This window comes from Labrus mixtus, chromosome 22, assembly GCF_963584025.1.
Source record: "Labrus mixtus chromosome 22, fLabMix1.1, whole genome shotgun sequence".
Lineage (NCBI taxonomy): Eukaryota > Metazoa > Chordata > Actinopteri > Labriformes > Labridae > Labrus > Labrus mixtus.
In genome coordinates, this window is record NC_083633.1 from 2,662,701 (window position 1) to 2,688,674 (window position 25,974).

Genomic DNA, 25,974 nt, shown 5'->3' on the forward strand with positions numbered 1-25,974 from the left:
GCTGCATTTCTTTTATTGTTGCTGAACTGCTGTGTTCGCCTAACTGTATGTTTTATTAACCGCTGTGCTAGCTTACCTTCAGTTAATTGCTTTCACTATCAGAACGACCAGTGTACCCGCCGCTGAATCAAAGTCCAGCCACTGGCTTTCTGGTGTGTAAGTTATAGTTACTGAACTTATCTCAGAGTTCAAGAAGGCCGAGTCACATGGCTGCCTTTGTTCTTTGTCCACCATTTTATCCCCATGTGATGTCACCACATGGCTTTTTCTCATTCTCTCACTCTAACGCTCTCTCTCACACACACACAACTACACTTTTACACCTCTTCCACAAGCCTTGCTTGATAATGTTTGTTTGCTTAGATTAGTTTATAATAGTTCTTTTTTTGATTAAGTTGATATTGGATTGATGTTGCTTTGTTTAAATAAATTCTGTTATAATTTTAAGAGAGCAGTTGTTTTTGATTACTGGTGTATTTACATTGTGATATAAGCTGGGTGCGAGGGCTTTGTGTACTGATTTCACGCCTTCAATTTATTAATTATTAATAATATTAGTAATAAAGTAACTAATTTGAGACTGATCTGAGTGACATTTTGGTTATATTTCCCTGATTATAGGGTGGTGCCCCAAGAGTTGATAAACATAGTTTAATGATGTTGTTATTTATATTATTAATAATTAAATATAATCATTAAAGAATATAACCAAAGTTTACTTGATACAACCCCAACACTTTCTTGAGGAAGATGATAGAGTTTTCTTCAAAATTAATCTGGCAAGAGGTCGAAAAAGAAGGATGGTTACAACAATATATCAAACAAATGGACTAATTTAAACTAATAATTCAAATATACTGCCATGATCTCTACACAAGGAAAAAAAGTTACAGGATTGCAAGGGATTTAATATGTGGATGTCAGTGGACAAAAAACCATCGACCACATCTTGACTTCACAAAGACAAGCCACTCTGCGATGTTCTTTTTATACCTAGAAATGTTACTCGCCTGTTTCCTGTTAACCTTATTAACTGTAAGATGTTCCATCAGCTGTTATTTAAAGCATTTTACAACTTTTATACTATTTTGTTGCCACTGTCCCAATTGTTTTAAACATGTCTTCACCATCAAATTTAAGTAGAATTTATTTTTAAATGGAAAATGACTTCCCCTCTCTTTTGTGGTAAATTGATGCACCGTGCTCCAGCATCTGGCAAAAATAGAAGCCTTGTGTAACTGGCCGAGCTGAGACAGTGGAAGCTGGTGGAATTTGGCCGTCAGACACACTCTGGCTCAGCATTGAAAAAAGTTTTTGTTACTCCCCTACAGGCCTTAGCTTTCATAGACGTCCCATTAGGGGACATTCAAATGGTTAAATGGACCAGAGTCACACCAAAGATGTGAACGAAAGTAAAAGCATCTTTTGGTTTGCAATCATGGGACTAACTTACATTGAATTTATAAAGGGTTTTACTCCCTTCCATACAGATGCAGGATTTAGGAAATGGTCAGAATATGAACTCACTAAGCTACAGCAACTCCACAGGGATAGAAGTCTAAAATTTGAACAGTTAAATAGGAATTCACACTTCCTAACACTGATTTCTTTATATATTTACAGTTCAGGACATTTTCCACTAAGCATAAAGAATGGAATAAAGTCTTGGAGCCCACTTCAATTGAGGAGTTTCTGTTTATAGCATCATAAACAGAAACATGAAACTAACTGATGTTGGGATGGTTTTGGTTACTCTTCATGAATTGATTTTCTCCCATTAAATGCTGTTCAGGCATCCTTCAGGCAAAAACTGCCTGTTTTAGATCAATCAGTTTTAGCTCATCAAACATGTTTTTCCTTTTTTAAACAGGAACACTCAAAAACTCAAAGACTTTCTATTATTATATTCAAAACTTAAATTTAAATGGCTCTCTCCACCCCAATTGACATGTGAAAACTGGAAATGTGATTTTGAAAGGGGAAGAATTCTGATCGTTGTTTATGCACTACAAGATAAATAAATAAATAAACATTTTTTGCATTATAGAGTTGCATGATGTCCACTCTAGTGGACACTCCTGTAACTTCAAAATTTAAAAAACATATTCAACATTTCATGTCTTAAGAAGTCACAGTGCAGAATCAAATGTCACATTTTAAGAGTAATTAAAGTCCAACTAAATCACATTTGACCTTTTAACTGCTTAATCATGTAAACACCTGTGATTCTTTTTGGTTTATTGCATGCAGGGATGGCATCAAGTTTGTGTGCATGTCATGTATGCATTTTCCCTGCTGTCTCCAATAAGTATTTATTTAATTACTACTAACAATAAAGTATCATTAAGATGTTATCTTTCTGTGAAAATGTCATAACTTTAAACACTTACACGGGAAACACAAGTTTTCTAAGTTTGAATCTTTAAGGAATATTTATTTTTTTATTTATTTGTTAGGGACAGTGCATATGAATGAACAGCTGTAACAATTACAGCTGTAAAAATGCCAGATTATAGCAGAAGTGCTAGTTTCCATCTGTTGTCCCTAGGCAGGTAACAGAGAAAGACAAATTACAAATAAAATACAAATACAAAGGCACGAGTGACACAAGACAATAATAGAGTTTAAAGGTGGTCACAGACTTGGTTTTCTTTTATCCACTGTTTGCGGTGTGTTTTGAAGGTTGCATATGTTTGTGAGTCTCTTATTGTGAGTGGGAGAATATTCCAATATTTAGTTCCTTTGACTGACAGAACAGTTCGTCCGAATGTAGTGCGTCTGTATGGGACCTCACAGTCTCCTCGGGCTGTGGCCCTGGTGCTGATCCCACTGGCAGACTTCAGCTTTATAAAGTCCTTCAAAGGAGGAGGAGCAAGTCCGTGCAAGTTTTATATATAAAACATGCATTTTTAAAATGAACAAAATTATGAAAATTTAGTAAATTATGTTTATCTAAAACAGTGCAATGGTGAAATGAAAATGGCTTTTTGTCAAAGATTTTTATGGCCTTTTTAAAAAGAGATTGTCTTGGTTTAAGTGTTGTGCCAGCAGGAAGTGACCATGTGGTTATACAGTATTCAATATGTGAAAAAATCATCGAGTGTAAAAACGTTCGAGCAGCATTGATAGTCATGAAGGATCTTACCTGTCTAAAATTGTTTATATTCAAATTTACCGTCTTTGTTAATTGTTTGATGTGTTTTTTAAATGTTAATGTTGGGTCCAATGTTAGGCCTAAATATTTCAACTCATTAGCTAGACTAAGCTCTACACCTTCCAGGTAAACACCAGACTGCTGAAGGCTGGTTGGCTGTTTGGTGACCATCATGCAGACCGTTTTCTTTGCATTTAATTGAAGACATGAATCTTTGACCCAGCTTTGCATTTGGGTCATGGCTGTTGTTAAAATTTGTGAAACTTCATGAGTATTTCTGCCCTGTGTAAAAACAGCGGTATCGTCAGCATACATTTGAATGTTTACATTTTTACACACTTCCGGAAGGTCATTTATATAAATAGTAAATAAAATAGGTTCCAAAATACTGCCTTGTGGGACCCCTGTTGGACAGTCAAGGTAAGAGGATTTGGTGCCAGAGATGGACACGCATTGTTTTCTAATTGATAAGTATGATTCAAACAGTGGAGCATCCTGTGAAAAATTGTAACAAGTTAATTTTGAGATAAGAACAGTATGGTTGACGGTATCAAAAGCCTTCTTGAGGTCCAGGAATACAGAACCTACACAGGCATCAAGAAGGCTTTTGATTTTTTCAACAAAAATGCAGTTTGCAGACTCTGTAAAATGGTGATTACGAAACCCAAACTGCATCGGATGCAGGGGTGTGTGGCCACTTCCCTGCTATTTTGGAGATTACGGGTAGAATACTGATAGGTCAGTAATTTGCCATTTCTGTTTTATCACCAGATTTAAAAATTGGGGTGATAACAGCAAGCTTCCACGCTGAGGGCACTACACTTTGTTTAAAGGATAAATTAAGCAAATGTGTAATTGGTAAAATTAATTATTCTTTATACAATTTTAAAAAATGTGTGTCGAGTCCAGACACATCTTTGGATTTTGACCATTTGAGGGAGTTAATAATATTCATCACCTCTACTTCAGATATTTCTGCTATCTTAAAAGCCGCATGATTGGAATTAGGAAGGTTATATATACAGTTAGGGGGGGTAAACTGTTGTGTTATCTCGTTAACCGAATTCATAAAGTATTTGTTAATTTCAGTGGCTATAGTTGAGGGATTTTGCACAGGTACGTTAAGTTTTATTTCAAAATTATCAGTGCCATTTTTAGGTTGCCTACCAATTAGTTTATTAATATTTTGCCATATAACTTTGTTATTTCCTTTTGCATCTTCAATAATGGTCATGAAGAAATTTGCCTTCGCCCTCCGCATTGTGCTTATTACTTTATTTCTAAATGAGGTAAATCTCTGTCTGTCTGTGGTCAGACCTGATTTTAATGCTTTTTTAAGCAACATATCTCTGTCTTTCATTAGTTTTCTGCATTCTTCATCTATCCAGGGCAGTGGATTCCTTTTATTTTTTCTTTGTTTTCCCTTTCTCAGAAATGGTGACATTATTTCATTTAGTTTTAAACCAAATATATCACAACCATTTTCTATATTTTCACTCATGAGAGTTTCACTCCAGTCACTCTCTTTGAGAGCTGCGTCCAGACTTGGAATTTGGTTTTGTGGAATGAACTCATGACAACTTCTAGTTGTGTATGAGTTGGGAAATCTTGTTTTTGAGAGTTTTCATGAGAACAAAATTATATTATGATCTGAGATTCCTGTTAGTAGATTGTAGGTTTTTTTTTAATTCTTTCAGGATGATTTGTAAATAATAAGTCTATTCTGGTTGAGGAACGAGGAGTTATTCTGGTGGGTCTATCTATTATTTGAGATTAAACTAAGATTAAATTGGTCAGTAATTTGCTTGAGATTTTTTCTATCCTTCTTATCATCCCAGTTAATATTCAAGTCACCCATGATAATCAACTCTTTGTCTAAGTTACAATAGTCCAGAAGAAGTTTCAGTTGATCATAAAAATCTATCTTTGCAGATGGCTTCCGGTAAATACAAATTACAATAAATGACATTTCAGATGAAAGAGAAATAGTCACACCAATACATTCAAGTCCAACTTCACTAGGCCATTCAATTTGCTGTATAAGAGAACCCCCCCACCCCTGCCCTTACCCCTGTCTCTTCTAAAGGTGTTGTATCCAGGAATATTTATTACAGCTTCTGGAGAGGAGCGAGTGAGCCATGTTTCTGTCAGTCCTAAAAAGTCAACATTAGAATTGCCTAATATATGTTGTAGTTGTTCCCGTTTTTGAGTCATGCTCCCCCAAATAAGGCACCGGGCTTGCACTTTGGATCCCAGACTGTTTTGGCTTGATTGAGTGTTTGAAATAATTTTGTAGGGCGATGCTTTTTCATTACTGGGTTCCTCAGTTTGATATCCTTGCACTGCTGGTGGCGTGAATCTGCTAGCTGTGGTTGTAGCCCTGCTAGCTGTGGATGCAGCCCTGCTAGCTCTAGTTCTAGCCATGCTAGCTGTGGATGTAGCCCTGCTAGCTGTGGTTGTAGCCATGCTAGCTGTGGATGTAGTGCTGCTAGCTGTGGATGTAGCCCTGCTAGCTGTGGATGTAGTGCTGCTAGCTGTGGTTGTAGCCTGGCTGGCTCAGGTTGTAGCCCAGTTAGCTGTGGTTGTAGCCCAATTAGCTGTGGTTGTAGCCCAATTAGCTGTGGTTGAAGCCCGGCTGGCTGTGGTTGTATCCTGGCTGGCTGAGGTTGTAGCCCAGTTAGCTGTGGTTGTAGCCCAATTAGCTGTGGTTGTAGCCCAATTAGCTGTGGTTGTAGCCCGGCTGGCTGTGGTTGTAGCCCAGTTAGCTGTGAAGGTTTAGCATCCAGGTGGTTTAAGTTCATTGAAGGTCCAGGATTTATTTCAACATCATCAGCCAGGAGCAGTATTATCAGAAGATGTACAATTCCCAAGAAAGGTTTAGGTTTGTTCAACTGTTCATGTTTACCTGAGGGTGGCTTTGCACGTCCATTGTCCAGTAGTCTTGTTAAGAGAAGGTGTTGACTCTTCTTGGCTGGGTAGAGGACTTGGTCACTATTTTTATCCATTTTTGGTGTAAGTGTTAGGCACAAGAGTAGAGAACATGCAAAAACAGTAAAGATAAATGCAGATGGCAAAAGCCAATGTCTTTTGATGTTTGTAGTTGGCTTTTGGAGCATACACACAGAGCCTGCCAAACTGTGTGACTCCACGGCGGCCATCTTGGACTAAAGCAGTGAAATATTTGAATTAAAAATGCTCACATAAATGTTATACTATCATCTGTCCACCTTTGACAAGGCGAATAGTTGGTTAGGATTATGGGGGTGCAGCAGATGGGCATCATTTTCAAGTAGGGCCCATGCTAGTGCCCTCACCCCCCAGCCCCTGTGTTAATTTGCAACAAAAAGATTAATGTTATCTGAGAGTACATCGAAAGAGACTGTTGTAAATAGTCTCTTGTAATCAGACTCAAAACATACAAATTCCACCTTTAAAGTGTTACCAATAATCCCAGTTCTCACCTGCAGCAGATCCATGTTTCTTAGTGTAAAGAACAACACAGTCAGAAGGAGAAGGATGACACAGGCCTTCAGAAGTTGCATTTTGGCATGGTTACTTATAAAACCTTTTAGCCAGGTGAGTCCTCTGGTACTGGATTAAAACAAAAAAAAGGGGAAACAGACTCTGTGTTAAGTTTATCATATGAATTCTTCTTGAAGTCAATTAACTCAGTCATAAAAACCTCTGAATATTTATAGTGTGTCTGAAAGACAAAGTTACCTCTCATACGTTTCTATTTAACAATCAAGAAGCAAGACATACAGTGCACTTTAGGAAATGTCTTCAAAGTGCCATACCTACGTCATGATTTTTGTGAACAAGAATGGGAAAGTGTAGGCCGAATTATCACATTTGGCTGGAAAAAAGAGAAGTACCTTCCTGTAAAACGTGCACCCATGCTGTTGGAACAAGAACTTTTGGGCTTTGTGGAGCGTGATATTGTGGGTATCTTTTTCAAGTATGTGTCAGAGTCTGAGCGAGTGATCCTTGAATCATGTCGTTTACATTTTGAAGATGTTGACCAGGAAGAACTGTTGGAAATTATGGATATTGACAACTGCCGGAGGCTTCCAACAGCAGATAACATTGAGCAAATCTTGAAGGAGCTTGCTCACCAAAAACTGATTCAGGAGCCTTCTTTTGTGATTAAACATTGGAAGAAAATGCTCAGACCTATTAGATCAGAGCTAAAAGGGATTTCAGCAATCTATGAAAAGCTACAACCGACATCACAAAAGATCATGAGATCAATTATTTACTCCAGTATCCAGAAAGCCAAGGAGAAACAAATCGTTAAGTATGTAAGCACATATCTTAGAGAGTCAGACACCCAGCACCTCTCCTTTTTCCTCAGATTTTGCACTGGATCAGACTTGTTCACAGGCAAGAGCATCACTGTCACCTTCTCACAACTTCAGGGATTTCAGAGAAGACCTGTTGCTCATACATGTGGCTGTTTCTTGGAGTTGCCAGTCAGTTATGACAGCTACCCAGAGTTTCGACATGAAATGAACAAAGTCCTAGAAGGCAGTGTGTGGGTAATGGACATTATCTAAGATAAAAAGATTTCAGCCCAAATGTGCTTGACTGACCTCAGAGGCTCAGGATTAGGTTTGAAGGTTTTCAGATGAAATTTGGGTATTAAAGTAATAACTACAGATGTTTTACCTTACTTTAGTATCACAGTTTTAAAAGACCAGTGTGTAGAAATTAGTGACACCTTGTGGTGAGGTTGCTCACTGGCAACCGATAGAATACAACAAAAGAAGACACAACAATCCTTAGTTTCTGATGATTAAACAATAATAACATTTGATTTCTGACTATAAATCTCCCTAAATTCTACCTAGTGGTCCTTTAACATGCTTTCAACATTCTTCTGCTGCCACTTTTAAGTTGTTCATCATTGCTTTCAATTTAAGAAGTTTAAAGAAGTATGTTTCAATGCAGAGTACTGTGAATACCTTTATTAAGTACGATGTCTAAGATTGATGGTGTAGACTTCACCAACAAATTAGTTATTTCAGACAACATATTACGGTTATAACATAAGTTTCTTGTTCTAATGTCAAAGGTAATTTTTGATGCAAGAGAAAAATGGAGGAACTTAACCATCTGTGTTCTCTTTGACACATTTACAACTGGTGTTTTTTGAAGCTTGAAAGCATTTGTTCATCTTACTGTACCTTGGCTCCATAACACAAACACAGAACAACAAGCCTCCGTCTTGTTTTTGGGAAATCCCCACTTTAAGCTTCACTCTATTGTCGATACATTAGAGAGCTTGCATCTTGCTTTTGCAAATAATTCTAAGTTTACCTACTTATATTTTTTGTTATTGATACGACAGGGTAATGTCATTATATGTCATGTTTGCGTAACCTTTTTTTGTTTTAATTTAAAAAAGATTACCTTATGATAAAAAATCTAAATGAAATATTTGTGTTATTTTCTTGGTACATTCATTATTTTGAGTTCAGAGTTTTTCCAGCACATTTATGTAAGTTATTTCTTTATAACAAAACAGGTACCTTTGATTTAATACTCCTGTCATTTCACATCTCAAGCACTATTTTTTCAGGTGCTGTTATTGTTGGTTATCGAAAGGGAGCAAGGCATTCTCAACTGTTCCATAAGCCAATAACTTTGTTACTGCTATATACTATCTGCTGTATAAGTTAGATTACATTGTAGTTAAAATAAAAACATAGCAGTTTTGTATTCTGTGAAATAGAAATGTTTTAATAAAAAAATGTTTCTACATGTGTGCATTTGCACTTTTACTCACTTCTTACAAGTAGTCAATGTCAGTTCAACAAAGAACTTTATGCACTGAACATAGTTTGTATATCTTTAACATTTCTTAGGTAACTATAATTACATTAGCATTCCTCCCAGGTCAAAACACATGTAAGTCTTTGACTGACTGGCAGCGCGACCAGTCGCAGCAGCCCCTCTCTCTCCCTCTCTCTCCTGATAGAGCGGTGTTTTCTTATTTTTCTAACTTTTCTTGACTTTTCTCCGTGTTTTACTATGGAAAAACACAATTACAGCCGTCGATTTTTACTGGACTTAAACAGTAACAGCCTTTCTGTGGAGTTATTACCCGAATCACTGAGACAACAGCTTCAAACTTTGGGACTGCTTCGCGAGCCGGTTTACCCCCCGGATTGGAGATGTAAACAGTGCGAGCGGAAACAAAAGCAAGGTAAACGTGGAGGCATAAGAGCGAGACTGGCTAAAATACCACACCGGTCCGCTCTTCCAACTCTTCTACTGGCAAATGTAAGATCTCTGGACAATAAAATGGACCATATAGAGCTACTGAGAGCTGAGCACCGCGACGTGAGGGACGGCTGCGCGTACATTTTCACAGAGACATGGCTGAACGAATGCATCCCAGACTCCGCCGTTCAGCTTGAACAATTCACATGCTACCGTTCGGACAGAATCCTTATTAAAGGAGGAAAGAAGAAAGGTGGTGGAGTCTGTGTTTACATCAGTGATGCTTGGTGTCGAGATGCTGCTGTGGTATGTAAACACTGTTCACCGCTGGCGGAGTTTATGATCATAAAGTGCCGTCCTTTCTATCAACCGAGAGAGATAACAACCTTGCTGGTCGCTGTGTATATTCCCCCCACCACCAACAACGCTGATAGAATCGACGCACTTTGGGAACTTTACAACGCCATCAGTGAGCAACAGACAGCCCACCCAGACGGATTTTTCATCATCGCTGGGGATTTTAACCATGCAAATCTCAAGACGGTTTTACCCCACTTCCACCAACACGTGACCTTTCCCACAAGAGAAGGTAACATTCTGGATTTACACATCAGTTAAAGGTGCTTACAAAGCTTCACCCCTCCCCCACATCGGCCACTCTGACCATATCAGTGTCATGCTAATGCCAGCTTACAGACCCAGGGTTAAAGTCACCAAACCAGTTCTGAAGCAGGTATGTGTGTGGCCAGAGGGGTCCTCTGCTGCACTACAAGACTGCTTTGATACCACAGACTGGGAGATGTTCAAGCAGGCAGCCACCTACAACAACCACACAGACATTGAGGAGTACTCTGACACTGTTACCTCCTACATTAGCAAATGCATTGCTGATGCATGTCACCACCACCAGAACCATCACCACCCGGGCTAACCAGAAGCCATGGCTGACAGAAGAGGTACGCGGGCTACTGAGGGCCAGGAAAACCGCCTTCAGAGCTGGGGACGCAGCCTGCCTGAGAACAGCGAGGGCCAACCTGTCCCGTGGCATCAGGGAAGCCAAACGCAGCTACACACAAAAAATAACCGGACACTTCAAGGACAGCAGAGACGCGCAGAGCCTGTGGCGTGGTATCCAGACCATCACGGACTACAAACCCAAGCCACAGACCTGTGACAGCAACACCTTTCTGCTGAACGACCTCAACAGCTTCTTTGCCAGGTTTGAAGCACACAACAGCACGCCCCCACAGAAGACCACCCCCCCCCCTCCCCACGAACATACCCTGTGCCTGACTGCAGCCAGCGTGAAGAGAACCTTCTCCAAGATCAACACCCGCAAGGCTGCAGGTCCAGACAACATTCCTGGCCGTGTGCTGAAGGACTGTGCAGAGGAGCTCAAAGATGTCTTCACGGACATTTTCAACGCTTCTCTGAGTCAGGCTGTTGTTCCGTCGTGCTTCAAAGCCACCACCATCATACCCGTTACAAAGAAGCCCTCACCATCCACTTTCAATGACTATCGACCCGTTGCACTGACCCCCATCGCCATGAAGTGCTTTGAAAGGTTAGTCATGGCCCACATCAAATCCACCTTCCCCGCCACCCTGGACCCCTACCAGTTTGCATACCGAGGTAACAGATCCACCGAGGATGCTATCTGTTCTGCTCTTCACCAAGCCCTCACCCACCTGGACACCAAAAACTCATACGTCAGAATGCTGTTCATAGACTTCAGTTCAGCATTCAACACCATCATCCCTCAGCAGCTGATCGGCAAACTGGACCAGCTGGGGCTCAGCACTTCCCGGTGCAACTGGCTGCTGGACTTCCTCAGCGAGATGCCTCAGACAGTGTGGGTCGGCGGCAACACATCAAAAACCACCGTCATGAGCCCCCCAAGGTTGTGTGCTCAGCCCCCTGCTCTTCACGCTGCTGACCCACGACTGCGCTCCATCCTTCAGCAGCAACCACATTGTGAAGTTCGCGGACGACACAACAGTGGTTGGTCTCATCTCCAACAACGATGAGACGCACTACAGGATGGAGGTCAGCCAACTGGCCACATGGTGTAAAGACAACAACTTCTTCCTGAACGTCGACAAGACCAAGGAGGTTGTTGTCGACTTCCGGAGAGTCCCCACTCCTAAACCCCCACTGACCATCGACGGTGCTGCTGTGGAGAGAGTGAGCAGCATCAAGTTCCTGGGGGTTCACATCAGTGAGGATCTCTCCTGGACAACCAACACCACATCACTGTCCAAGAAGTCCCAGCAGCGCCTCTACTTCCTCCGCAAGCTGAAGAGAGCACGAGCCCCCCCAACCATCATGTGCTCCTTCTACAGAGGCACCATCGAGAGCATCCTGACCAGCTGCATCACTGTGTGGCTTGGGAGCTGCACTGCTGCCAACCGCAAGACCCTGCAGCACACAGTGAAGGCTGCTGAACGGATTATCGGTGTCCCACTCCCCTCTCTTCTGGACCTCTACGGTACCCGCCTCACCCGCAAAGCAACCAGCATTGTGCGTGACCCCACCCACCCCTCACACAGCCTCTTCAGCCTCCTGCCATCGGGGAGACGGTACCACAGCCTGCGGGCCGGCTCCACCAGACTGGGAAACAGCTTCTTCCACCAAGCTGTCAGGAAGCTTAACTCTCTCCCCTCTCTTCCTCCCCCCCTTCTGCCCCCACGAACACTGGATGTTGAAACCCCCTCCCGTTTGCCACCAAGAACTCTGGAATAATAACTATTTATCAATCAGTTTAATGCACACTGCACATATTGCACAAGTTACTTTTTCTTAAAATGGTATTTTATTTACCATTTTGCACAATTTAGAATTTATTACTGTAAATATTATTTATCTTATTTTTACCTCATTTTATTTTATCTATTTTACCTTATCTTTTTACCTCATTTTGGTTGTATTGCACCGCGGGTCGGAGACAAACGCAATTTCGATTCCACTGTATGTCTGGCATATTTTGAAATTGACAATAAAGTTAACTTTGACTTTGACTTTGACTTTGAAGAAAACTGTTTTGTGAGAAAAACATAAAAAGGGGAATATACAAAGTGACACAGGCCTAGGAAAGTTAATCATCTAGGTCCAGTTCATTGTTGATCAGCTGCCTAAGTCTGATGTACAGGTTAACTGTTTCAAACACATCATTGGTCAAATTCAGATTATACTCTGACATTAGGTCCACACACACATCTTCATCACATGGGAAGTCCTTGAACACACACTCTTCAAGGCAGATTTGAATCTTCTCCATATCCACATGATGCAAACAATCCCTGCCTCCGCACAGTTGAGAGAATGCATGCAATATGGAGGGACGTCCATGAGGTGACCGTGAGTTGTGGACTCTGTGGTTATTCCAAGTCAGAACAACCTCATCAAGTTCTTCCTAGAAGGCACATCATATTTAGTCAGTGTATAAAATATAAGCCATTAATAATTACTGCCCTGGCTAGTAGTCCTGACCCATGGTTGTTTTTTATCTGTGAGATTTGTCCTTGCTTGTGATACAGTGGGCTCGCGCAATAATATGAATACCAGCAAATTGTAATTTTTTGTAATTTTGCACACACAACTACTGTTGCAGGCATAATATAACAGCTATCAAAATATCAAAAAACCTGTCTTTGACATCATTATGTAATGTCATTTATTATACAATTCTAAAATTATTTAATATACAGTATCTGTATATTACATGATATGAATTCATTTGATAATTACCCCAACCATCATGATTTCTTTGTTAACCACAAAACAAAAAATTGAGTATTTTTTAGTCTCCATACACCATAAAGGCAATGACTATATCACACATGGTCATTTGTGTCTCTTAAAAATATAATTGGGCAATATTTGAATGTGTCACTTACCTGTATTGTTTGAAGAAAGCAAAACCAGATCAAGGACTTGTCCAAGAAGTTGTCTGAGAAGTAGCCATCTTCTCTCAGTTTGTGAAACAGGTCAATCCAAAACTGGACACACTCACTTCTCAAGGTTAACCACCATCGTTCTATCCGCTGGTTTCCAGTGCTTGGACCAAAGGTTACACTGTCTGTTTCAGCTTGGTTCTTAGAAAAATGCAAAAACTGCTGCATTTCAGCCATATGGCCATTTTCTGTCCCCAAGTCAAGTCTGATTCTGGCAGGGCAACCATCAGCATTGATCACAGCATCCATATAGTAGCCAGCGATGACCTTTGGGTCATTGTTTGTTTTGTAAGCTTCAAGCCAAATCATCTTCCTGGAAAAACCATCAATGGATCCACTGATTGCAATTCCAAATGGCTTAAGCTTGTCATAGCCATCAATATGCCAAACATAGTTTGGACCACAGCTCCACGCCTCCGCAGTTTGTTTCTTGACCTGACATCAACACCTTCACCATCAAATAACTGCAGCAATACTCAAACTGTTTCTCTGTCAGTCACAATCCCATGTAACCAACATTGTTGGTGCATCCATCTGTAACCATGGCACTGACCAGATGTTTCCAGTTGATTCTCAATAAAGGTTGCCACATCAGTTTTATTCTTTCTTCACCAGAGGGGTGCTTGCTTAGCACTATCCCATGTGAATCCACTAGCAAAGATAATATTTCATTTGTGGTATAACCACGTTTAAAGTAAGTCTCAATTTGAGAAATTCTGTTTATTTGATGGATTGCCCCTTCAGATGAACCATCTCGTTTTTGAGGGGGTCCAACACAAAAACAAAAACACAACAGTACAGTGAGATACAGACAGTCAAGCATAAAATACACACATAAACATAAAGGCTCTCAAACACCCATCCGCCCACGTATCCCTCCCGCAAAGCCACAGCACCCACACAAAGTCATCAGAGGTAGATGCACATAGTGACATATACAATCAAGATATTAGAGGGGTAAGAAGATATTACCATTAGAAGCAGCAACATGGTTTTGTGAGAAAAGGTAGCAGTGATTTCTTAAAAATGTGTAGTGAATGTATTGTTCTGATGTTTATAGTTATATTGTTCCAGTCAGAGGGAGCTTTGTAGTTGAATGCTCATCTGCCGATTTCTTTATTGGTTTTGGGAACAAGAAAAAAAGGCTGCTGAGTATGTCTTAATGAATATGAGAAATTGTGTGGTGTTAAATGTTGTTTTAAATAAGAGGGAAAATTGAAGTGGATACATTTGAAAATACATTGGAGCCAATGGTAATGTCTTCTTGCATTCAGGGGTAACCAGTTCAAAGTTTCGTACATGGAGCAGTGATGAGTTCAGTAGGGACACCTTAAAACAAATCTGCAGAGGCTATTGTCAATAACATTGAGAGGTTGAAGATGTGTTTCAAATGTATTCTGATAAACAATGTCGCCATAATCCAGTATTGGTAATAACAATTGCATAACAATTATTTTCCTCATCTGTAAAGTAAAGCAATTTATAGAGTGATAGAGAATATCTAGGTTGCAACTTAATTTGTTTGTAATGGATTCAATATGTTGTTTAAAAGACAGAGCGGGATCAATCCAGAGACCCAGGTATTTAAAAGAGGAGACACATTCAAAGGATGATCCATCATTAAAAGAAATGGTCAGATCTGGAGTTTCTCCAAGGCCTTGTCTAGTACCAAGCAACATACAACATGATTTATTTTTGTTTAGTGATAGTTTGTTGGTTGTAAACCAGTTTTGAACAAGGGCAAACTCACATTGTAATGATCTTTCAATTGAGGATCTATTAGCATTGGATGTAAAGATTACGGTGTCATCAGCATATAAGCAAAGATAATATTTCATTTGTGGTATAACCACGTTTAAAGTAAGTCTCAATGTACTCACAATCCATTTCTCTATCATATTAAACAGCAGGTAGAGCTCACACCAAAGTAAAGCTACTGCTTTGTCTTTAGTAAGTTTTCTTCCTTTCTACTATCTCATAATTCCGACTTTTTATCTCATAATTATGACTTTTTATCTCATAATTTCGACTTAATATGGGCAAAAAAAAATCTCAACAAAGCCAAGTTTTCATCTTTATTTTTTTAACTGGCGGAAATGGGCATCCATATAAACTTAATTCTGTTAACAATGATTTTTATGGGATAAGGGAAAGAAGTTTTGCCTTGTTTGTTGAACATTTTCTAAAAAAGATGCCTTCTAACTTGGAACATTTCCCAGAGAGGTTGTTCTAAGTAGTATACACAGCCATAGTAGTGGGCGATATAACGATATTAGATCGTGAAGGATTTTAACGTGTTGACGATCTGCAAAAGCAGGGAGATCGTAGAACTGGGCTAATGTCTTTATTCTATCATGCTGCAGTTTATTCTCTTACACAGACGCGTCTCACCCAAGGGGCAACCTCCGGTCTCGAAAAATGAAGCCAATGTGGAAGTACAAAAAACTGCAGTTCCTCGAGGTTCCGCTTGAGGCTGGCTGCAGAAGAGCCGGAAGTGCCATAAGCCCACAGCCAAAAAAGCCAGTTTTTACCACAGGAATTAACATGTTTACAGCCTGGTTCCAAAAAACGAGATACATCTGATTAGTTAAGCCGTTTTCACATATGCACTCCGGATAATATCTAGATATTTACAGGAGGACTTCTCCTGAGATTCTCCCGAACTAGCCATTCACATATGCTCCTCACAGCCGGGGACTTTCCCTGTCAGAGGGGAGGGGCCGCGGGGGATTTCCCCACGTAAGACGTGATGTAAATAAAAAACGCAGAAGTAGCGGCCGTAGCAACAGAGTCCGCTACACAACGTTATAATGAGAATATTTGCCTTTATATCAATGCTATATGTAATCCAATGGAATGACAACATCCACAAAAGAGAGGAGAACAACATACTGACAAACAGAAAACATAATGCAGCCGTTTATCTACGTGCACAGAGATCGTAGTAGTCGTGTGCAGACACTTTAGCTGGTCACTGTATATAAACGTCATTCTCTTTCTATTGGCTCAAATTGAAAATCTCTGGAGTATATTCGGCCGTGTCTAGACATCAGCTCCTCCGGATTATCTGCGGAAAAAATACTAGGGGTCTGTCCGGAGAAACTCCGGGTAATATCGGAGTAACAAATTTGGCTGTTGCGTCCACACATACAGCTCCTCCTGGAAATCTCCAGAGTTTTTCAGGAGATTTCCGTATGTGTGAAAAGGCTTTTAGTGACCTCATGTCCTCCCACTGTGGGGGGGGGGCTATGACCATATAAGGGCTGTGGTAGATTTGATTGACACCTCGGTGGTTAACCGCAAACTGTAAATATGGTTATCTGACGTTATGATGAATGTAATACTCCACGTAAATGTCGACATTAAAAAACAAACTTTGTCTAGTAACACATGACATTAACGTTACATGGTTGACGTAGTGTCTTAAGATTTGTGCAAACTGTTACCAAATTTTTTTTTTAATTCACTTTGTATGAGTTCAGGGAAATTTAATCTGGTTATTAATATAGTTCTTAATTGTTACAGATGCTCTTACAAAGAATATAGCAGTAGAAATATAAAATATAAATAACATGTGGAATGAAAATAAGATATAAAGCAATTAGTACTAGAAATAGTTTGAAGAATACAGCCATGTACCGAGATCATGTTAATAATAAATTAGCTACTGTATGTTCTGTACTGAAGCACAGAGAGTTGGGACCTGTTAATGATTTAAATAATTCAGGTTATATTTGTTTCATGTTAAGATGAAGTACTATCCACAATAAACTATTTAATTTTTCCTCACAAAATCTGAGGCAATTTGATGTGGAATATCATTGTGCAAGTGAGTGAGAGAGCTGAAAATAGCATGATTACAATAAGGTTTATATTCTTAACTTTGAATAGATGTTGATTACCTGAATACTGTACCTTTGTTGTCTGGGTAGTACACTGTTGAATTTAGAAATGTGCTCTTACACACAGATGAATACAGAAAAATAGATGAGAACAAAACAATGATTTAATGAATAACTGATATTTTCTCTCTTTCTTTGCCATCCTGAAGACCCCTCACTAAAAGTCCATGTTCTCCTGGATCCATGTCACATGCTCAAGCTTCTTCTGAATGACATTTCAACAGTCGAAGTTCTGGTGAGAGAAGATGGCCAGCAGATAAGACGGCAGTACATCAACAAGCTCCACAGGCTTCAGGAGAAGGAGGTTTTGCACCTTGGAAGACTGTATTCATGCTGTTCAAATAAAAATAGATTTCCTCCTAACGACTTGAAATCAAACCATTTTCTTCTCATTTTAAACCCGTTTGTCCAGTTTAGATGGGAGAAGTTGATATTATGTGATATTGATCTGGGAAGACTACATTTCTAAATCATTTTTAACTGTGTTTTTATTCACAAGTTATTGATCTTATTTACTCTCCATGTATCTTCATTTAAGAATGTGGTTGTGTTTAAGGGCAAATTTTGCAATGACTGTTCCATCCCATTTTAAGAAATGAACTACATGTGACAAAAAATGTCAAAAGAATAAAAAGCTGTGTAAAAGTAGACTTCCTTCCCTAAGCTATTGAGTTGAGCATTAATGCACATTTTAGTCTTGTCATTTCAAATCTGAAATGTATACTCATAAGTAGACATAAAGAATTGCATTTATATAGAAATATTAATTTAATCTGAAAAACCACATTCAAAAAGCCTGTTTTTACAGCAGAGATTAACATGTTTACAGCTTGGTACAAAACAAACAAATAGGTCTGATTAGCTCATGTCTCGATCGACACACACTGTACGGGGGTCGTTTGATTTGATGAAGGATAAGAGTTATTCACAATAAAGCGTGTAGCTGACCAGCTTGACAGGCGGGTGCGGTGTAACTGTTTGTCAGGAGGCTTAAAACCCACCTCAGCTCTCAGCCTGTGGGTGACATCACTAAGGCCATCCGGGGGAGACCTCACTTGCAGCGAGCTGTTGAAGAGAAGCAACCGAAGTCCACCCCAGAAGAACCAACAATGTAGATGTTGTTGAGGCTCAGGTTTCTTCCTCTCTCTCTGCAGCTCTCTGGGCACCTCGACGGACCAGTCACCAATAATCCACATTGTGTCTATAGGAGAAATACAAAGGTGTTCAATTAATGCCTCAGACAAGACAACATGTACAGTTAACTACATGTGACAGCTCAGGGTGTTTTTTTGTTATTAGCCACATCTGCAGGAATAATATTTAACTAGGTAGCTGCAACTCATAATAATAGATGCCAGTCTTAAACACTATTTTTTCTAATACTAGTTTTTGGTGTGAAGCTGACACTGCTCACAGACTCCATGACTTCACAGGGTTCTATAGAAAACAAATGTCTTATAATAAATACTAAATAATTAATTTTCAATTGTCATGTTCACTGTCATCACTGTTGACATCAGTAAATATAAGACACAGACATTCCTCTTTTTTGTCAGAACAGTAACATGAACTGTATGCTTTGTAATATTGATTTTTTCTGGATGTCTCAATTATTTATTTACAGTCTATGGTCTAACAGTAGTTTTATCAACAACAACGAAACAAAAAAAGACACCAAAGCTCTCGTCTTTTATCGTTTTAAAACAGGCTTTGTGTTCTTACACCCAAGTAATGATTTGTAACACAATGTGAGAATTTAAATGTAAAGATTAGCCTCATAGGGGATGATAGCAGCCTAGCCGTTAGCTATGCTGTGAAGTGGACTGCTAACGTCGAGCTGAATGGGCGGCGTTAAGTCCCGCCTTACTGCTGTTGCTAGGTTGATCCGAAGTTAGGTTGAGACTGCAAATCCAATATGGATGCGGCCGTCGATTGGACTCATTTGCAGCCTATGTAACAGATGGGTCAGGGTTTGTCCAGTAATATTTACAGTCTATGGTCTCATCCTCTTTTGCTCCGCAGCGGTGAAAACGAAAACGAAACGAAAAGTAAAGTCCGCAAAAACAACTCGATCTCGGTTATATGCAAATTTTCTGATATTTTTCCAAACCGACACGGCGTGAGCAACAGTTAACTTATCTGCATAGTTTGCACAGTTAAATTTACATCTCAGATAGCGACACAAGAAACCTTTTAACAAGAGAGATGTTAACAGTCTGCAGAGTCAGACAGAGCTCAGACAGACAGCGATGAGAGATATAACCCCGGTGTTTAAAATGTTGCTGTCAGTGTTTTCTGCTCTCTCTCAGTTTTTAAAAGTTACTATCAAGCTTCTCCACCCGAAGCTCACCTGTTGTGATAACCAAATTTATAGGGATTACACTAAACGACGTTACAAAACAGCAGGCAGGTGAGAGTGAGTAACCATGGTGACTGTCTGTATGTCAATCAACAATGTCCCGCCCCCTCTATGAATTAAACTCTTCTTTCAGTAAAACTTACTTTCATCATGTGTCAGAGAATGAACACATCCTGTATTATGTTTGATTATATATAAACGAAACTAAAGTTAGTCCAATGATGTCATAAAAAATAACAAAGGCTGCAGAGCTTGTATGAAGACACAGCTGTAGGAACTCTGAATTTCTCTGAATGCATGAAAATGTTCCTGATGAACATAAAAAGAGGACACATAACTAAACCATAATTTCAAAGTGGTGAGGAAAACCTTCAAATTGTTTATAAATATTGATCAAATTGAGGGAAAGACATTTCTGTTGCTAAAGATGTTCTGGGTGAGACCTCCAGATGTTTTTCAAATAGATTAAACTCGTCAGCTCAGTTTTTGTGCATTTATAAACATTATACAGGGAAATAAGTTTGGTTGAACTGGTCAGTAACTTACAAATTTGTCTAAAGATCAGTATGAAAAAAATTGTGATAAAATCGATTTCCCCATTGACTCCAAAAATGCGCTGATCTCCTCTTTCAGCTCCCACACTCGTTGAAACACTTTGCTCAAACTTAACCAGCGGACACGAGAGTGGTACAGTAAGTCCTGATGATCCGCATCAGTTTCCTCCAGGAACATAATAAACTGACGATGCTGAAGTCCCCTTGCTCGTATAAAGTTAACAAGTTTTACAACTGGATTCACGACATGATTAAGCTGCAATACAGACTTACACAGAGATTCCTGATGGATGATGCAGTGAAGGAAAATAACATCCTGGTCAGGGTTTTCCTCTTTCACTTTATCCTGGATTCTTTTCAGCAGCCCAACATGTTTTCCAGTTAAATTTGGCGATCCATCCGTTGTGACATTGGCAAGTTTACTCCAAGGTAGCTTCATTCTCTCGATGACAGCAGACACCTGGTTATACAAGTCCTCTCGCGTTTTTCCTTTCAGGGACTCCATGGTCAAAAACTCCTCCGTTATCTCAAAACTGTCATTAATCCCTCAGATAAAAATGAGGAGCTGAGCAGTGTCTTTCACGTCATTACTTTCATCCAGCGCTAGTGAATATAACTTAAAGGAATCAGCCTTTTTGTTTAATTCGCTGGCTATATCTTCATCAATCAGTTCCACACAGCGAGTCACAGTCCTGTGTGATAAACTGAGTTTTTCAAACTGGCCTTGGCTCTCCGGACACAAGAGACCTGCTGTCTCTAATGGTAAATGGTAAATGGACTTGAGCTTATATAGCGCTTTTCTAGTCTTCCGACTACTCAAAGCGCTTTTACACCACCTGTCACACCCACCCATTCATACCCTTTCACACACTGATGGTAGTGATTGCTATGTAGTATCATCCATCAGAAGTAACTAATCCCATTCATATACCACCACTGAAGCAGTGGGAGCAATTCTACCATGCATTCTTTTAAAAACTCGCCTTCGGAGAAAGGCTTGCTAGCCTTTGCTAATTTGAATGCCAGCAAAAAACTTGCCTTGGTAGTTGACTCTTGAATCGCAGTTTGTTGGTGAAAAAAAATGTTGCTGAGTCTGTAAATTATCCTTCAACCTCTGAGCCGCAGCCGCCCGTTCTTGCGTGGACTGCTTGCTAGCGTAGTTACCATGCTTCGTAGCAAAGTGACGGCTGACACTGTACTCTTTGAAAACTGCGACAGTTTCTTGGCATATCAGGCATACAGCCTTTGATCGGACTTCAGTGAAAACATATTTAGTTGTCCACTCCGTATTAAACACTCAGCATTCACTGTCCACTTTTCTTTTCTTTGATCCGCTCATTTTTACAGAAGGGCTCATACGGGTTCATAGGGCAAAGCGAAAAAGTGAAGAGGTGAATAATACACCACACTCTGAAGTGCGCCATCTATTGGGGAAACGCGGGCATTACAGGGGAAAACGAACGAGGTTTAATTATAATAAAATTTGATTTAATAATAATATAATTTGGACAAGTTCGGCGGGCCGGATTAAAAAGCCCAACTATATGGCCCACGGGCCATAGTTTGCCCATGCCTGATCTAGATTATTTTACAAAACCCATTCGGCTTTAGTAAATATTTGATATAGTAGGTAGATATACATTTTTTACAACCCTAATTATGTTCCCTCTGTGCACAACGCCAGACATAACTACCAAAATTCCCGTTTCTAGAATAACAGTCAAAATATCCGAAATTAACTGATATATGTACTTTATTTTAACATAGATCATATATGAACTATGCAATAAATACTTCGGCCATACGAGATCCGTGACATATTCAGTGAATATATCTTTTGTAAGCCTTTTATAATCCTAGTTACAACCTTTTTTTGGAAACGGAAAAGACTACAATTATGGCGCCATTCAGTATCAAGCTGTATGACTTGACTCTGAGGAATTGTAGTCTTTTAGACAAATCTCAGTGTTTCCCTTAACTAAGAAGTAATATATATTTAATTGAGGGTCCACAGGGGAGTTTAATTGGATGGTTAACACATTTATGTCATCAGATATTTAAAAAATAATTGATACATTTGTTAAAATGTATTTTAACCTTATATAGCAGCTCCCCCTGTTGTTTTGGTGAGCTGACTACCCTCACATGGTACTTTGTTCCTCTCTAAAACAGTTATTCCCATGTCTGTAGCCCCTTTTGTTGCTGAGGTATAAGCCTTCAAACATGCCCTTGGGTCAAGGTTCAACGGGCATTATTTCAAAACGGGGTCATGTTGAAACCTCATCTTCACATATGTTACTCTCCAGGATGAGACCTTTCCAACGATGTATGTCGTTCAGCTCTAAGCCAAAAACTTAAATATTCTCATTTCATAGGCAAGGGGTCTTGCAGTCATACTTTCATAGAGCTCTTTCAAAGCCCAGTACATAAAATGTTTTTTTTGTTTGTTTTTGTTTGTTTGTTTGTTTGTTTTGGTGTAAGTATATCATACAATCTGGGGAACTATATGCTTGGAGGACATCCTTAAGTGCTTGGTTTAGAATTATGGCTAAAAGTAAAAATCTCTTACGCTCTTGACCATATTAATTCATCCTAGTACTTTTTTTTTATCCTTCTTTCCTTATAGAAGAGTTAATCTAATTTGTCATCAGTCATTGTTTTAATATTCAGTTTAATGTCTTTCATATCTTTGAAACATCCCATGTGCTTGTTATGAGAGCCAAAGAGCAACAGGGTTGAACAGGTCAAAAGGCTTCATGTCTCTGCTAGGCCTCAAATGGTCAAATTTGCTCTTTTAAGCACCTTTAAAAGGAGTTTTTAACATAAGTCTTGTTCACAAAGCATACAGCATATAGTGGAGAATGACCCTCTGTCTTTTGGAACATTTTCACACTTTTTAACACCCTTTTTTGATGTTTTGATAAAAGTGTTTAAATTGTGAAATGTTTGGCAAATTGAGAGTGGGGCCTTAAGTGACTTGTGGGCTCACAAAATCTCTTCGAAGAGACCTAGGAAGTTGGACAGTTCCCATTCTCACGAACAACTGGTGACAATTTGGGGATTCTAGGTCAAACATAAGTGTATGAAAAAGGGATTTAAAATTTGAGTCTACAGAGAGGAGGGAGAGGGGGGCGGAGGGCGTTGAATCAATAGTGAACTAAAAGTTACCAGGTGCACGCCCTCGGCCTTTAAACCGACAGTGGGCATGACTGCACGATTGCGCATGTCAGCAGCACACTGGCAGACCATAGCATAATGGGCTTTTTGAATGGGTTTTTGCTTAGATTCCTGGAATGGGATCTCTGGTTAACACAGATTTAAGATGTGTTTTTGCAACCAACCTTAAAAAACATCAGTAAATACCCCCTGAAAGATCTAACAAAGAGGTCGCTCACAAGTGACGATTATCAATACGTCATTATTTGATGTCAGAGTCATGCGCCCGTTTGTAGTTCTTATCGCCAGCCGTTTACTTTATTGACAGCATTTTCTGGTATTAATCTAATCCGTCAGGATTATTTTGTTAAATAAAATTATGAAATTATATAAATCACACAAACTGTACAGTATTGTCTTTATGTATCAAGGATTGTTACATGTTATAGTTTATAATGTTGCTAATATGCATCGATCTGTTCCAATCGTTTTATTAAATTTGGTTGTAATGTAAGACATCCATAAAAATGTAACAGAAATCATTATTTATTGCATAGGAGTTTAGTTTGATGTCTAGGGTCTGATGTAACCCGTTTTAAGAGCCGTGAACCAAACGTCCACTTCCTTCCGGTTCGTTGTTGATAGCATCCATAGCTATCACCCTAGCAACAGTAGAAAATGTAACATCCCAACGTTGTGACTGGGTTGTATTTTTCCCATATCATCATTACGTTAACATGAAGTTAAAAGGCTTGATTCCTTCTTTTAGTCTGACTAAAATTAACTTTCAAAATTCATGTAAACATGTTGTGATTGACTGAATTAGTGCTACGTCGGATTTCTCGAAGTCGATCAAACATAATTAGATAATGCAGTTGGAGGTCTTGATTGTGTACACCTCAATCTGCATGTGCATGCTCCACCTCCCGCACACCTGGCTTTGTCCCCCGAAGTCGAACAGCATAAACACATAGAAGAAAGCTGGGAAGAAAACGGTATGAACATAGCGATAGGTGAGCGAGAATTACGCTTTTTTTGAAGAGACGAGGATACTCAGTTTATGTTGGGTCAAATGAAAGGAAGAATGTGCGACATTTTCTACACATTAATACAGCAGAAATCCAGTCTATCCTGAGTAAATGTCTCTCTGAGTCATGACTGTCTACAATGAGTGAGAAGCTTGAGTCCCGCTGGCTGTGTTGTTGTCAGAGCCGTGTTTACATCGTGTTTACATGGACGGGACGGACTTGTGCAGCACGCTGCTGCTAGAGTCCTCACCAAGAACAAGAAAATGGATCACATCAGTCCAGTTCTGAGGTCCTTACACTGGCTCCCAGTCTGTCAGAGAATAGATTTTAAAATCCTGCTGCTGGTTTATAAAGCGCTTAAAGGTTTAGGGCCAAAATACATTAGTGACCTCCTGATTAATTATGAACCATCCAGACCCCTCAGGTCGTCTGGGACAGGTCTGCTCTCTGTCCCCAGAGTCAGAACCAAACATGGAGAAGCAGCGTTCAGTTTCTAGGCTCCTTATATCTGGAACAAACTCCCAGAAAACTGCAGGTCTGCTGAAACTCTCAGCTCTTTTAAATCCAGGTTGAAGACACACCTGTTTACAGCTGCCTTTCATTAAACAGCTTTAATAAGATTTTAAACTTTTACTCTCCACTGTAATTATTATTTTATTTTTTAAACTCTTTTAATTTCTTTACATTTTTTTATTTTATTTTAATTAATTTAATTTCAATTATTTTTATTTGAACACATTTTCAGATTTAATAATTTCAGTGATTTTTTAAATGTTCTATTTTAATGTTTCTTTTCTTTCCTCTGTCATGATGCTTTTGATGTCTTGTGTGAAGCACTTTGAATTGTCTTGTTGTTTAAATGTGCTACATAAATAAACTTGCCTTGCCTAATGCTGGTGCTCAAGGGTGACATCTACTGGATCAAAAAGTCACACCTTCTTCCTTTAAACACATTGAAGTGTATGGATGTTGTCAATTATTGGGTATGTGACGTAATCGGCCAACAAGGTCCAAGTTTAACTAACTGAAAACTGATAACTGATAACTGATAACTGAAAATCACCACCCACCTGTAGCGGAGTCGGACATACACATAGTGCCGTACTAGTGTACTGAGACAGATACAAGAGGCCAGTTAAATGGCTGTGAGTTATTGTTTATACTGTGACATCAATAAGGAAGTGAAGAAAAAAAACATATATTATACCTGAACATAAGCCAGCCAGGTTGAAATAAATCCAGAGGAATCCATCAGAGCAGAGGAGGCAGATATGAGATGGGTGAGACAATAATCAGAATCGTTTTTTTATTGCCACGTACATTTACACATAGAAGGAACTTGACTTGGGGTTTTGGTGCAAAACAATTAGGAAAATTAAATTAAAATATTAAGACCCAAAATGTAGCCTACAGAAGGTTCAATGAAGGAGTTGGGCAGTCGACAGTGAAATAATCAGAGAGTATATAATGCACTTCTTGTCAAAAGTGACAGGTCTATTGTTCTTATTGTTCTGTTTGGGCCAATGAGATTGCAGCATTAGGATCAACCCCCTCCCCCTGTCAACCAATGAGAATGCAGCATTAGAATAAGTCCCGCCTCCTGACCATCCAATGAGAATGTAGCATTAGGATAAGTCCCGCCT

The 25,974-nt window shown here is 39.4% G+C and overlaps 1 protein-coding gene and 2 long non-coding RNA genes across 4 annotated transcripts in view; 1 reads left to right on the forward strand and 2 right to left on the reverse strand.

The window, feature by feature from the left end:
* Positions 1-25,974, reverse strand: part of LOC132956315 (uncharacterized) — a 295,674-nt gene that overhangs the window by 230,006 nt on the left and 39,694 nt on the right. The window lies entirely within an intron of this gene.
* LOC132956295 (NXPE family member 3-like) overlaps positions 1-25,974 on the forward strand; it is a 146,927-nt gene that overhangs the window by 76,072 nt on the left and 44,881 nt on the right. The window lies entirely within an intron of this gene.
* Positions 442-25,737, reverse strand: LOC132956312 (uncharacterized). The gene is made up of 3 exons (XR_009666002.1): positions 25,539-25,737; positions 6,616-6,745; positions 442-776 (listed from the first exon to the last, which is right to left on the reverse strand). It is a non-coding gene; the product is annotated as an uncharacterized LOC132956312 (long non-coding RNA).